Source organism: Pseudophryne corroboree, chromosome 1 (genome assembly GCF_028390025.1).
Source record: "Pseudophryne corroboree isolate aPseCor3 chromosome 1, aPseCor3.hap2, whole genome shotgun sequence".
NCBI lineage: Eukaryota > Metazoa > Chordata > Amphibia > Anura > Myobatrachidae > Pseudophryne > Pseudophryne corroboree.
In genome coordinates this window covers 307591506-307604487 of record NC_086444.1, presented here as the reverse complement: position 1 = coordinate 307604487, position 12982 = coordinate 307591506, and the positions used below count along the sequence as shown (strand labels likewise).

The 12982-nt window shown below is 48.6% G+C and overlaps 1 protein-coding gene and 1 pseudogene across 2 annotated transcripts in view; one reads left to right on the top strand and one right to left on the bottom strand.

Annotated features, from left to right (window-relative positions):
- VPS33A (VPS33A core subunit of CORVET and HOPS complexes) overlaps nucleotides 1–12982 on the bottom strand; it is a 117761-nt gene that overhangs the window by 67112 nt on the left and 37667 nt on the right. The gene's annotated exons all lie outside the window — the stretch shown is intronic.
- LOC135061711 (glutathione S-transferase P 1-like) lies at nucleotides 5089–5770 on the top strand (annotated as a pseudogene).

Genomic DNA, 12982 nt, shown 5'->3' with positions numbered 1-12982 from the left:
TATAGGAGAGATATGGTGACTAAAATCACAGAGAAAAATACAAGTATAGTATATCTTGTGAAAATCCTATATAAATATAAAACCTGACGCGCCAAGCCCCCTCAGGTTATAGAATACAGGGATAGCAAGTTGAGTGACAGACACGAAATGGACACCACTCAGCAATCTAATGCACACACATATAGTCACAGTTGTACAATGCAGAGGTTATTACTAACAATAATACTGCACTGGACCAGCTTATATAGCTATGTAGTCAATAGATCTAACACTGCACAGTAAGAACTGGATGTATATCACAGGGTAATTGTACTAGAAAACCCTGACTAAATGCACTCTCTTAACTAACACTGTCTAAAAGGCAGGTAGAATACTTAAGTGTCATGTAAAGGCACAGCGCTGACAACCAGGCGGCTTTACACAGGAGGATTTGCCCAAGCAGTCCCAGGAACAGTGTAGCTGAGAGAAATGGCACCTAGACACTGACAGGGAGTTAGGGAGAGACAGATATGCAGCTCCAGGGCGGGAACATTTGCGGGAAATGGCGCCCTGGGGCTGGGGGAGGGGCTCCAGGTCTAAGCCTTATCCCCCTGCTGGCAAAACCACCGGGTACTGTGGGCAACTATTAAAATGGTTTTAAGGGAAAACCTGACCTGCACCTATGCCCTGGTGATCTAGTGGGATCGCCTTTACTGCCACAGTGTCCACCGCCAGCGCGCACGGCCTGCCTCCCACTGACCGCGCCGGATCGCGATAAAGTACGGGTCCCGCAAGCGGGACCCACTCACCACCTCCCGAAGCGCGGCCACGCGATCCCGGAGAGCCCCCGTCGTGTGTGCCTGACGTGAAGAAAACCGGAGCCTCCTGCTGTAGTTACCCGGCAACCAGGGCTCGGGAGTGTACAGCGCCGCTGGGGAGAGCTGGAGCTGCAGCAGTGAATGTCTCCTGACATTTACACACTGCTGCTGCCCTTGTAGTCTTCACTTTTTCTTCAAAAAAAAAAAAAAAAAAAGCTCTTCTTAGGGCTGCCTGGAGCAGACCCTCTGTTATGTGCCTGCTATCTGCAGCACCAAAAACAAAACTGAGCTCCTGTGCAGGGAGGCGGGGTTATAGAGGAGGCAGCGCTATGCATTCTGGGAACAGTCAAAGCTTTTCAGCCTGTTGGTGCCTCAGATAAAGATCCTACTCTACACCCCTATGTCTATCCTTGTGAAGCCCAGTGTACCCCGCAGCAGAAAGTTAGTTTTAAACTATCATAAACTGAAAATGAAACTAATGTTAAAGTTAAAATATAAGCGGGCACTAAACCTGAGACAAAGAAGGGAGTAAGCTATTTGTCAAAGTAAGTGGTGCACCTCTCCCTACCGCCATCGTCAGTCTCCAGACATAGGCAATATAATGTAGGGTGGGAACCTAATCTACAGGAAGTACCTAAATGGTGCAATGCAGTCGCTCTGTGTGTGGAATGGGTTAAATTAACAAGACCCCAACAAAACCTCTCACGTAATGTCAGTGGCGAAAAGCTCGTACACCAAGCGACTGCCTCACATATAAGACTATCTACCACTCTTATCGTAATGCCCTGGACACTGCCAAACAAACATATTTCCAAACTCTCATTTCTGCTCAAGCCTCTAACCACAAGCAACTTTTTAAATACATTTAAATCACTTCTCAATCCTCCATCACTCAACCCACCAGCCACTATCAATGCGCAAGATCTTGCTTTCTACTACAAGGACAAGACTGATAAGATCCAAGATAAAATGGTATGCTCTTCCTCAGTCAGTGACCTGCTCCATTCCCTCTTACACTTTCTCTTCATTTGATCCCACAAGTTATTACCAGTTATTTATATAGCGCACACATATTCCGCAGCGCTTTACAGAAAACATTTGGCCATTCACATCAGTCCCTGCCCCAGTGAAGCTTACAATCTATATTTCCTACCACACGTACACGCACTCACATTTACGCAGGTTTTGTTTTGTTGTTTTTTTTATTTGGGGGGGGGGGGGGGGGGGAGACAATTAACCTTTGTGGGAAGAAACACACAAGCACGGGATGAATATACAAACTCCACACAGTAGGATAGATTATTGCAATAATAATCAATGCAGGAGATGATGAAGATGAAGTATCAATACTCTTCTCATCATGCTACTTAACTACCTCTCCTCTTGATCCTATACCGTCACAAATAATAAGATTTATGTTCTTCCCTGGGTAAATCTTTTTCTTTGAGTCCATAGGGGGCACAGGGATAAACGCTGGGTATAGGAAGGCTGAGGACCGAGTATGGGCACAAAAGAGTTACAGAACTCTTCCCAGCAGCCCTCCTCTCTCCTATACCCCGCACGCTGCATACCAGTTTTTAGTTAGCAAGACCCTGGCAGGAGCGAGGAAAGGAGGAAGGAAGACTATCACACAGATATAGCCATACACGGCCATTAACTGTACACACCCACTAACAGAGGAACAATGTTAAGCAAGACAGGCGCCATGTGCCCCCTATGGACTCAAAATAATAAAAAAATAAAAAATATATATTATATATATATATATATATATATATATATATATATATATATATATATATATATATAAATAAATAAATAAATAGGATTTACCCAGGTAAGAACATAATTCTTCTTTTCTTCTTCGTCCACTAGGGGGCACAGGGATTAATGCTGGGACGTCCAAAATCTGTCCACTCAAGGTTGGGAACGCTCCTGGACTGCGCAGAGAACACAATGCCCAAAGGCGGTGTCCTGGGACACAAAGGTGTCAAAGGCAAAACCCTGTCAAAAGTTGCAGCAGTGGACCAAGTAGCTGCCATGCAGAGCTGTTCAGCCGAGGCTACCCGGCTAGCAGCCCAAGAAGGACCAACAGAATGAGTGGAATGGGCCGTAACCCCCACAGGAAGAGGAACACTGGCTGCTGTACAGTCAAACTGAGCCATTGAGCGATAGACTGCTTCATAGCAGGCCATCCCTGCTTGTGAGAGTCAGAGGACGAACAAAGCGTCCGACCTGCGGAGGTCCTTAGTCCGGTCAACATAAATCCGGAGATCCCGCACCACGTCTAGTATAGCCTTCAAAGTAGAGGAGTCAGAAAAGGCCGGAACCACAATTTCCTGATTGATGTGGAAACGGGAGACCACCTTAGGCAAGTAACCTAACCGGGTCCGCAGGACCTCACAATCTGAATGGAACACCAGAAAAGGGGAGCGCGAGGATAAGGCGCGGAGGTCAGAAATACGGCGAGCAGATGAAATAGCCAGAAGAAATACAGTTTTCCACATGAGCCATTTAAGCTCGACCTTGTCCAGAGGTTCAAACGGCACTGACTGAAGGATCCGAAGAACCAACGACAAGTCCCACAGAACATCAGGAGGCACAAATGGAGGGTGTAGATGGAGTACACCCTGCAAAACGGTCCTAACGTCCGGCAAGTGACGTTGAAAAAGAGTACAGAAAGGTCAGAAACCTGGACCTTGAGGAAGGAAAGGCTAAGGCCCAGATCAAGCCCCGATTGGAGAAATGCCAAAAGCCATGAAAGGCGGAAAGACCGTGGGCTAAGCTGCCGCTGGGAACACCAAGAGAAGACTTCCAGACTCTGTGATAAACTCGGGATGAAGACGGTTTCCCAGCTCAAAGCATGGTCGAGATAACCTTCCGAGTAAAGCCCTTCTTTCTCAGGACGGATGTCTCAAGAGCCACACCGTCAAAGCCAATCTGTCGAGATTCAGATGTAGACACGGGCCCTGGGACAGAAGACCTGGCCACCGCGGAAGACTGAGCGGGGCGTCGATGGAGAGACTCTGCAGATCCGCGTACCAACCACGACGCGGCCAATCTGGGGCGATGAGAATCACCGTGCCACCCTAGAGCTTAAACTTGCAAAGTACCCGCAACAGCATTGAGATTGGAGGAAAGACATATACCAGTGGAAACTCCCATGGAACTGTTAAGGCGTCCACCAAGAAGGCTGCCGGATCTCTTGTGCGAGCGCAGAACCTTGGAACTTGGTGATTGTGGCGAGACGCCATCACGTCGGTGTCTGGAAGTCTCCATCGACGAACCAGCAACTGAAAGACCTTCGGATGGAGGGCCTATTCTCCGGAATGCACGTCCAGGCGACTTAGGAATTCCGCCTCCCGGGATGAATATTGCCGACAGCGCGGGAAGAGGTCACTCCGCCCAATGGAAAAAGATGTGCGTTGCCTCTCGCGTTGCCCCGCGACTGCAGGTGCCACCCTATCGATTTATGTAACCGATTGCGGTCGCGTTGTCCGATTGAATCTTGACTGGTCGACCCTGAAGTAGAGATCGCGGCACTCGGAGGGCTCCAGGACATCGATGGGAAGCTTGCTATCCTGGGCAGTCCAACGTCCTTGGAATATATACTGGTCGGAGACTGTACCCCATCTCCGCAGGCTGGCATCCGTGGTGAGCAGGATCTAATCCTGGATCCAAAAGGGGCGTCCCTCATTCAGGTTGGATCGAAGAAGCAACCACGAAAGGGTCGCGAATGAAACTGCGTGTACTACACTATGTTGAAAGTGGCCACTATGGACCACAGGATGCGCATACAAGCTTGTATGGACACCCTGCGGTGAAGAAGAAAACGTTGAATCTTGGATTGAAGAGTTTGAATTTTGTCCTCTGGGAGGAAGATGCGTTGGAGCCGCGAACTGAGCAGGGCTCCCAAATGTAACATCTCCGGTGAAGGCATCAAGGATGATTTATGCCAATTTATCTTCCAGCCGTGAGATTGTAGAAGATTCACCATAAGCTGAATATGTTGAAGTAGTACCTCTAAGGACTGGGCCATGAGGAACAGGTCATCCAAATAAGGAAGGATCTGTACACCCCTGCGACGAAGTCTGGCCGCCATGACTTTCGTAAAAACCTGGAGGTGCCGTTGACAACCCGAACGACAATGCCTGAAACTGGTAATGGTCCTGTTGAATGGAAAACCTGAGGAACCAGTGATGACTGGTCCGAATTGGAATATGCAAATAGGCATCCTGAATGTCAAGTGATGTCAGAAAGTAACCCGGGCTCTGTCTGCATCTGATTGTATCTGTGCTGCTGCGTTTGTCTCCATCATCACACCAGCAAAATGTCTGACTACACAATAATCTATTTTGATGTCAATGGTCGCTGTGAAGCCATGCGGATGCTCTTGGCAGACCAGGGCTTGGACTGGAAGGAAGAAGTGGTGACCTTTGATAACTGGATGAAAGGGGACCTGAAAAAACAAGCAGTGTTTGGTCAACTTCCAGGTTTCAAAAAAATGGTGATTTCACGCTGTACCAGTCAAATGCAATCTTGCGCTACCTTGGCAGGAATCATGGTCTCTATGGCAAAAATTCAGACGAGGCAACGCTCATAGACATGGTAAACGATGGGGTGGAAGATCTCAGGGTGAAATACCCGAGTCTGCTCTACCAGAACTATGATGATGGTAAGGCGGATTACATTAAGGCTCTGCCTAACGACTTTGGTCACTTTGAGAAAATCCTTAGTAACAATGGTGGTAAAGGCTTTACTGTAGGAGCTGAGATTTCCTTTGTGGACTATAACTTGGTGGATATTCTGCGCAACCATCTTATATTGGCTCCAGACTGTCTTTCGGGCTTTCCTCTGCTCTCTGCCTATGTCACCCGTGTCAGCAGCCGTCCTAAACTTGCAGCCTCTCTCTCCAGTGATGCACACAAGAATAGAAAAATCAATGGCAACGGCAAGCAGTAACTAATAGAAGACAGTGTAGAATTCTAGAATGTCAGTGGCTCACAAATGTAGAAATCAACCGATTCTGTGGTACCTGGTGTCTACTATGGCTGTCCATGTAGCTAATCTAGAATTGTCCCTATAATACAATGTGAATTATGTATATTGACATCCGAGTATTACTTGTAATGGTAATAAAGTGGGCTTAAAGGTCAAAAAAAAAAAAAAGTAACCCGGCTCCAAGGTGAGGATAATCGAGCGGAGGGACTCCATGCAGAACTTGGGAATTCTCAGAGCCTTGTTCAACGACTTTAAATTGAGTATAGGGCGGTAAGAGCCATCCGGCTTCCGCACCAGAAACAGTGTTGAATAAAATCCCTGTCCTCTCTGGGACTGAGGAACTGGGATAATCACATTGGAGGCCAGAAGGGAACAAACAAATTCCTGTAGAGCTTCTGCTTTCCCCAGAGCCGCTGGGAGACCTGTAGAAAAGAACCGGAGACGAGGACACTTCTGAAAGGATATTGCGTACCCCTGAAAAACGATGTCCCTGCCCAAGAGTCCGACGTGGTCTCCAGCCATAACGGGGTAAACTCCCCAGGCGGAGGCCCGCCCCGTCACTTGGCAGGCTTTTAAGTTTGCTTGGGATCTGGGCGTCTGGTGGCCAATGGCTGTTTAGCGCAGGGCTTGGCTCCCTTGGATGGGGCCGGGTATCATGAGGAAGCCTGACCCTTACCTCTTTCCTGCGGGCGAAAGGAACAAAATGTAGTTCTGGCCTTGGAAGGAGCTTCCAAAGGAAGGAAGGAAGGCGGTCTTGGCCTCCGCTAAAGTTGTGACAATCTTTCTCCAGACCCTGCCCAAACAGAGTATCTCCAGAAAAAGGAAGAAAATCTAGAGCCTTTTTTGAGTTGGCATCAGCACGCCAGGACCGGAACCAGAAAGCCCGTCTAGCAGCTATAGTTGCTTGCTGATACCATGGAGGTTAGGACCCCGGTATCCATAGGTTTCTTCCCCCAAATAGATGCTAGCCTGTTTGATATTGAGCACGTGGGTGATCAATTCCAGTCTGCTAGTAGCAGACGAAAGGCCTTGTTCCAACTGTGCTGCCCAGCTATTGATGGCCTTGGCAACCCAGGCTGAGTCCAGGGCAGGATGAGCCACCGCCCCAGCATGCGACTAAGCCGTTCTCAGGAAAGCTTCCAACTTCTGATCCGTAGGGTCCTTTAGGGAAGACGTGTCCAGAATGGGAAGGACTGGCCACATGGGCGTCCACCATAGGAGGAGTTTCCCACTTAGCACGCTTTTTAGTACGGAGTGGGTAAAAGGAAGCTATGCACTTAGGCACATGAAAACGTTTGGTAGGCTCAGCCCACTCAACCTCTAAGAGAGCTTCTAAGTGAGCGGAGGAAGGAAACTGGGTATCCTTAGGAGCTGAATCAGAGTCTTCAATTTGAAGTACTGATCTGACTGCTCGAACCAAAGCCTTAGAGACACAGACTCTTCCGTAACCGAAGAAGACTCCTGGTCGGAATTAGACGGCCCAGTGTCCTCCGGGTCCAACACCGACTCAGGGTCTAACTGGGCCAGTGAAGTAGAACTATTACGGGCCAGTAACCTACGCCTAGCAGGCCTGTCTCTTTCTAAGAGCTGTTGAACAGAAGCTGACATCTGTGTTAAGCCCTGTACCGACTGTGTAAAAGACTGCATCCAAGGTGGCTCAACCTGAGGCATCTGAGGTTAGAAAGAAGTGGACCCCCCTGCAGGGGGATAAGCTGGCCGCAGCTGGTAGTGGCGCAGCAGGCGGAGCTGCTAGGCGATCAACTAGCTGAGACATTACCTGTGTCAATGTCGACGCCCAAACCGGTTCAGGAGAGGGCGTCGGCTGTACCGGTGTCACATTCTTAGGTGACGTGAAGCAGCGTCATTATCTGGGTCATGTGGGGAAATAATAGTGATACAGACCCTGCAAGAACGAAGCTCTGGAGGAGTGACCTCCTTGTTAGCCTTGTTTCTGGCAGACATGTTAGCAGAAAACAAGGCAGTCACCACACTGAAATTAAAACAACAGTAGAATACCAACAGTGCAAATGAGGGAACCAACCTTCCCTATATTAATGAGGTAAGGTTTATAAGGATAAGATGTCAATGCAATAGATTGTTCCTAGTAGTGCAAAGTATTACAGACACACACTCTACATGCACACAGTAAACTCTCAATGCACAGAAAAACGGGGTGTGGAGGCAATAATTAGACTCAACAACCCAACCACCAAGTAGCAGAAAGGAGTAGGCGAAGAACCAGGCTGCAGGAGCGAGAAACTGGAGAGAGAAGAGCTGAGGGATCCTCTCCTTCCCAAACTGGATCTGCTATGTGCCTAAAATGGCTGCCCAGAGTCCTGAGAGAGGGGAACTGAGGAGGAGGAGGAGACAGCCCCCAGGCAAGCAGAATACAACGTAAATGCGAGCCCCAGGCGTGGGGGGTGGGGCTACAGGCAAGGACTCCCTACCCCTCAGGCGACAGGACCCCAGGGACGCAGCTACTGTACTTGTGCTAATGCCCTGGTGGACTAGTGACAAAGTGCAACAACCTGGGCTTGCACCCCGCGCTCTCTCACCCGCAGGATGGATTGCCGCCAGGGAGCCGGTCAACTTACCCTCCAGTCCCCGGTCGCGGCTGCGGGCTCCGGGAGTGTGCTGCTGCCACCTGGAGATCCGCGGTGGAAGTCACCGACCCAGTCTCCGATGCTGCGCGGAGGAGTAACTATGCAAGCATCCAAGAGATGCCTCATAATTACTCCGAAAGATCCATTCTGTAACCGGGAGCTAAGTTTGGTTCCCCACCGCAAGGTGCCCAGCTCCTGCCATGCACCAAAGCAAAAAAACTTGCGGGCCCCGGTCAGTGGGCGTGGTATAGGAGAGAGGAGGACTGAGGGCTGCTGGAAATAGTTCTGTAACTCTTTGGTGCCCGGACTCAGTCCTCAGCCTTCCTATACCCAGCGTTTATCCCTATGCCCCCTAGTGGACGAAGAAGATGAAAGGTAATTAGATCAGTCTCCTAAGCTCATCCCAGCCTTTACTAAAATCTGTAATTTCTCTCTACTGGTATCTTTACTTCACCGTTCAAGCATGCAGTGATTACTCCCATTCTGAAAAAATAGGATTTGAATTACCTACCAGTATATCCTTCTCTTGTAGTCCTTAGAGGATACTGGGGTCCCATTTAGTACCATGGGGTATAGAGAAGTCCACTAGGAGCCATGGGCACTTTAAGAATTTGATAGTGTGGGCTGTCTCCTCCCTCTATACACCTCCTACCGGACTCAGTCTAGGAAACAGACATACATTGGGGTAAATTTACTAAGATGGGAGTTCTATTTAAGATGGTATGTTGCCAGTAGCAACCAAATCAGATTTCAGGTATTATCTTCTAGAAGGTGCTAGATAAATGAGAAGTAGAATCTGATTGGTTGCCATGGGCAACATCCCATCTTAAATAGAACTCCCATCTTAGTAAATTGACCCCATTGAGAGAAGGATAAAGATAGTCGTGAAATTCTGAACCAGCACACAAACAGAGGAAAGCTATGTTAACCCAACTTTAAACAGGAACAGCTGAACCAACAATTTTTAACCAAGTAACAGTGCAGGAAGAACGAAGCACCGGGCGTGCGCCCAGTAACCTCTACGAATTACGAGAAAAGGATTTACCGGTAGGTAATTAAAATCCTATTTTCTCTTACGCCCTAGAGGATACTGGGGTTCCATTTAGTACCATGTTGATGTACCAAAGCTCCCAAACCGGGTGGGAGAGTGCTGAGGTTCCTGCAGAACTGATTGGCCTCTGAGGACCTTCAGTTTGGTCAAAGTATCAAACTTGTAGAACTTTGCAAACATGTTCGAACCAGACCAAGTAGCCGTTCAGCAGAGCTATAAAGCAGAGACACCCCCGGGCAGCCAGGCAGGAAGAACAAACCGACCTAGTAGAGTGGGCCTGTACAAATTTTGGAACGGGCAAACCTGCCGAGGAATATAGCATGCTCGATAGTGAACCTGATCCAGCGTGCAATTGTCTGCTTTGAAGCAGGACACCCAATCTTATTGGAATCATATAGAACGAACAGAGTCGGATTTCCTGTGACGAGCTGTCCTCTTCACATATACCATCAAAGCCCTCATAACATCCAAAGACTTTGAAGTAGCAGAGGTGTCTGATAACCGGAACCACAATAGGCTGGTTGATGTGAAACGCAGACACCACTTTCTGAAGAAATTGCCGACGAGTTCTGAGTTCAGCTCTGTCCTCATGGAAAATTAAAGAGAAGCTCTTGTGAGACAAAGCCCCCAGCTCCGACACACGTCTTGCTGAAGCCAAGGCCAACAGTGTGACGGTCTTCCACGCAAGATATTTTACGACCACCTCCTGTAATGGTTCAAACCAGTCCGATTGGAGGAAATGCAGCACCAAATTGAGATCCCAAGGTGCCATGGGAGGCACAAAAGTAGGTTGGATGCATAGAATCCCTTTCAAAAACGTATGGACCTCAGGGAGAAGCCATTTCTTTAAGAAAATGGACAAGGCCGAAATCTGGACTTTTATGGAGTCCAGACGTAGGCCCACATCCACACCTGCCTGCATAAAAAGCAGGAAACGTCCCAGATTAAATTCCACCGCAGAATAATTTCTGCTCTCACACCAAGAGACGTATTTCTTCTAAATACGGTGGTAATGTTTAGACATTATCCCCTTCCTGGTTTGGCTCAGTCGGGATAACTTTGTTAGGGATCCATTTTCTGTCTAGAATCAGCCATTCAACTTCTATGCCGTCAAACGTAGCCGCGGTAAGTCCTGATAGACGAACGGGCCCTGTTGCAGAAGATCCTCGAAAAGAGACAGAGGCCACGGATCTTCAAGGAGCATCTCCAGAAGGTCCGCGTACCAAGCCCTTCTTGGCCAGTCCGGAACAATGAGTATTGCTTGACCTTTTCCCTTTTTATTCGCTTTAAAATTATTGGGATCAGAGGAAGTGGAGGAAACACAAACACCATCTGATAGACCCATGGAGTCGTCAAAGAGTCTACCGCCACTGTCTGTGGGTCTCTTGACCTGGAACAATACCGCTTGATCTTCTTGTTGAGACGAGAGGCAATCATGTCGATTTGTGGACATCCCCACTGACGTGTCAGGCACCTGAATACTTCTGGGTGAAGGCCTCACTCCCCCGGGTGCAGGTCGTGTCTGCTGAGGAAGTCCGCTTCCCAGTTGTCTACTCCCGGAATGAAGACCGCTGACAACGCCACAGCGTTTATTTCTGCCCAGAGTAGAATTCCTAACACCTCTGACATTGCTGCACTGCTTTTCTTTCCGCCCTTTCGATTTATGTACGTCACTGCCGTCACATTATCCGACTGGACCTGAATGGCCCGACCGTGAAGTAGATAAGAGTCCTGCAGAAGGGCGTTGCATATGGCCCTGAGTTTCAGAATTTTGATTGGAAGGGTGACTTCCTGACTTGAACATCTTCCTTGAACTCCCCAACTTCTGAGGCTTGCGTCCGTGGTTAACAGATCCAGTCCTGAATTCCAAACCTCTGATCCTCGACGAGGTGAGAAATCTGTAGCCACCACAGAAGGGAGATCCTGGCTTTTGGCGACAGACAGTTCCTCTGGTGCATGTGAAGATAGGGTATTCAATTCCTTTGATGCAGGAAAAGTGACGGAGGACTTTTTTTTTACATTAAAATAACATTCCTCACACTCCTCTGACACCTTATCAGGAATTTGCAGAACATCTCTGATAGCCTCTATTTCCTGTGACAGAGTAGCATCCCCCCTCCAAATGTACCTCACCCTCCTCCATGTCTGACCCGTCTGAGTCAGACTGCAGGATATGGGCCAGAGATCTTTTTGCGGACGAATAGGAGGGGATTGAGACGCTGGTTTGGGGACTGAGTCTCTATTCATAAACTCATCCACAGTCTGTCTTAAGTATTGCGTCTCTTTCTCATTGCGGGATCGCTTTGTAGAAATATTTGAGATCATTCCCTTAATGGAATTAACCCATTGCGGTTCAGCTCCACTATTCTGGGAAGGTGCACTTCCCTGAGTACCCAGTAGTGAGCCCCTTGGTGAAGAGGAACACTTCGCTGTACAAGAAACACACTCTTTGCCTGACATAATGTAAATGTGACAGCACACACACACACACACACACACACACACAGAGGAAAAAGTTAAGCACAATTAACCCACAAAGAGCCCTTCAGGGAGACACCGAGTAATTTGGAGCCAGCCCCCACCGCGCCCTAATCGCTAATGCCAAGCTTAGCTGGGTCGCAGACTAAGTACACTGATAGGGGACTTAGTACACTAATAATCGGCTTCCCCCTGCTATGACCCCCTGGTACCACTGAGGTAATCTGGAGTCCCACTGGAGGAGCTGTGCGTCGCTGTCAGTCAGCGTCCGTGTTGACTGCAGAGGGAAAATGGCACTGGTGAGCTGCTGGATCCTCTCATAGTGAAGACCCGCCCCTTCAATTGCACGCGGTCTTCCCACTTTTTTTTATACTGGCTGAGGTAATCTGTTGCTTAAAATGGAGAGAAAAACGTTTTAAGGCTGTTTTTGCCAGTGTGGGTACAGTGTACGGAGACGCAGCTGTGTACTGTGTCTGGAGACGCATTCCACCCTTGTTAGAAGCTGTGCTTCTCCGTACCCTCATGCCACCATAATGGCCGGTGACCCGCTAGTCGGACGCTGGCTTAGTACTCACCACTCTTCTTTCTTCTGACTCTGTTAGGGGTGGCGGCGTGCTGCGGGAATATACGCTCGCCGTGGTGGGGCTTGCGAATAGTTCCCTCAGGAGCTCAGTGTCCCGTCAGCGGGGAAACGGGACCATTTACCCTTAAAGAGGTTGGGTCGATCCCCCCCTAAGTACCATGAAGCAGGTACTGCCTGAAAATAACAAACATATAAAATAAATGCAGAAAACTCTTCAGGAGCTTCCATAAGCGTGACCGTCTCCTCCGGGCACATTTTCTAAGCAGAGTCTAGTGGGAGGGGCATAGAGAGAGGAGCCAACCCACACTATCAAATTCTTAAAATGCCCATGGCTCCTAGTGGACCCATCTATACCCCATGGTACTAAATGGAACCCCAGTATCCTCTAGGATGTAAGAGAAAAAAATTCTGTCCCAAACTCTCACTAAAACTACCGCCACATATCTCAGTTCCTATGCCCCTCCAAGCT